This window comes from Anastrepha ludens, unplaced genomic scaffold, assembly GCF_028408465.1.
Source record: "Anastrepha ludens isolate Willacy unplaced genomic scaffold, idAnaLude1.1 ptg000033l, whole genome shotgun sequence".
NCBI lineage: Eukaryota > Metazoa > Arthropoda > Insecta > Diptera > Tephritidae > Anastrepha > Anastrepha ludens.
This window is the reverse complement of record NW_026530059.1, coordinates 2,636-5,270: the sequence shown is the minus strand read 5'-3', so window position 1 is coordinate 5,270 and position 2,635 is coordinate 2,636.

Below are 2,635 nucleotides of genomic sequence, written 5' to 3'. Positions count from 1 at the left end.
TTGTAACGTTTTATAGTGCGATACACAACCATTTTATTCACTTTGAGGTGACTGAGCTCACGAACAATGGCTGGTTGTGATTTTCCAGCCAAATATAACGCAATCACACTATTACGTTTGAATTCCATCACAGAAAAAAAAATTCAACAAAACTGAGACGCAAATGCTTTTGATGGCTTATAAACAATATATTGAACTGTCATTAGAACAATTTTGACGTTGATGTCATGAGCTGTTTTACAGATGCAAGCAGTATGAAGTTGGTAACACTTCATATCGTTCACCCTGTATTTGAATATCCGACAAATATATACTCATGGCATTTTGCTTCAAACTTCTTCTTACTTGTTTTATAATATTAACTGCAAAAGCTCTTGACCCGAAAATACGTAGATGTTTCACCGAAGGTTTGCGCTTTTTCCATATTTCAAATGGAGTCACTTGATTTAGTACTTGAGTAGGGCATCTATTGCGCAAATACATTGCGGTCTGCACCGCCTCAGCCCACAAAAACTCTTCAAGATTTGCATGAATCAATAAATTTTTCGCCATCTCAACTATGGTTCTATTGGCTCGCTCCGCTACACCGTTTTGTTGTGGTGTATACGGTACCGTCAGTTCTTTTTTTATGTTACAATTTTTTAAATAATTTTCAAAATCACCATTAACATACTCTGTTAATATTACGGTCTATTTGAGATTCAACATAGCTTTTTAATTCTTTGAATGTTTTAAAAACTTCATTTTTGGCCTTCAAAAAATATACAAATATTTTTCGAGAAAAATCGTCTATGAATGTGACAAAATACCGATTGCCACCCACTTATTTTACATTCCTAGGCCCATACACATCTGTGTATACAAGTTCAAGCACTTTCTTTGTTGAACGTTCAACTTTGCGTGGAAATGGCAATGCACAAGTTTTCGCTTTATTGCATGTATCACAATTTATCTGCCTTGGCATATTTTTTAAATTTATACCACAAACCAGACCTTTCTCAGCAAGTTGTTTTGGGCTTTGAAAATTTAAATGTCCATACCTATTATGCCACATCGTTGCCATTGAATCAACACTTAACATATTTACACTAACTAATTTGTTTTCAGTGTACAAATACAAGTTATTTGTGTGTTTTGCTTGCAATACTATTCATTCGTTTTATCTCTCACTGTGTCTAATTGTTTTTCAAACGTTGTGAAATTACCGAATTCTGCTGCTTTACTCACAGACAAAAAACTCATACGCAACGATGGAACATACAAAACATTTTGAAGGGTTATTTTTTTATTACCATTTTGTAATTCTACAGTACCTGCGCCGTGTGATTCAACAAATTTATCTGCTGCCAACATTACTTTAACTTCTTTCGCAATAAAAGAAATAAATACAAATTTATCACAACACATATGTGAAGTAGCGCCACTGTCAATGCACTAAATATTACTACATTACAATAAGCAATTTGACGTTTCTTGGGCTTCTTCTTTTGTTTGAATGTTCTTTCTTTTATTTTGGGCAATCATAAGCCCGATGACCTGTTTGTTGACAATTGAAGCATTTCCCCTTAAACTGAGATTTCTTCGGTTTCTTTGTCGCCTTTGAATTCACCTCAATTTGCTTATCGTTGTGTGTGTTATCCGTGTTTGTATGCTTTTTGGTACAATGCTTGTATTTTTGGTTTTATTCGCACAACCATAAACTGCTTGCATAGCCTCTCTTTCATCTCGCTCTTGCCTACGAACACCTTCTTCTAGAATTTTCGCCTTAATGGCATCGAACGTCGGCAAACTGTCGCGTGTCTCAACAGCAACAACGAAGTTTTCCCACAAATTGGGAAGACTCGACAACAGCATAATAACTTTCAATTCGTCGTTTATATGTATGTCTAGCTCTGCAAGCTTGTCGATCATCTCAACAAATGAGTGTACATACTTTGATATATTATCATCTTGCTGCATGTTCAAATCTAATAGTTTCTGCTACAACTGAACTTTTCTAACAGGACCAACTGGCATATGCATTTGGCGTAACTTTTGTGATGCTTCTGCCGCAGTTTTGCATGCTTTGATATGCATTAACTGCGTAGGTTTTACATTTAAAAATATACATGCCAGCGCCTTCTGGTCTGTTACTTTCCATTTTTGCTCTATTTCACTAGTTGCTTTTTCTGACAATCCATCGCAAACGGCGCTCCACAAGTCCGTTGTAATTAGTACACTGCGCACCGATACTGAACACACGTCGTAATTGTCTTCTGCACGTTTTTCTATTTGCAGCGCTAGACAGATTTTTATCGGAAATTAAAAACCGGTGTTTCGCGTCACTCACGTATTTGCAAATTTATTTCATATATCTTGTATTCAAAAACCATTTCACGTTCTGGGCCCATTACCATTTTTACAGAGAATGAATTTTCTTAAATGAAACGCGCAGCTGAATGCCCCAAAGGTTTAATTCAAACTTATAAACAGAGAACGTTAATGTATAGAGAAGTCTCAATGACAGGAACGTATGGAATTTCGAGGGGTAACTCGACTTGACAAAAATTGAAGATTTATCAAATATTGGCAAATAATTCTACGCGAAATATTCCAATATTGACTTTTTTCGAATTGTCGAGAAAATTGGCATATG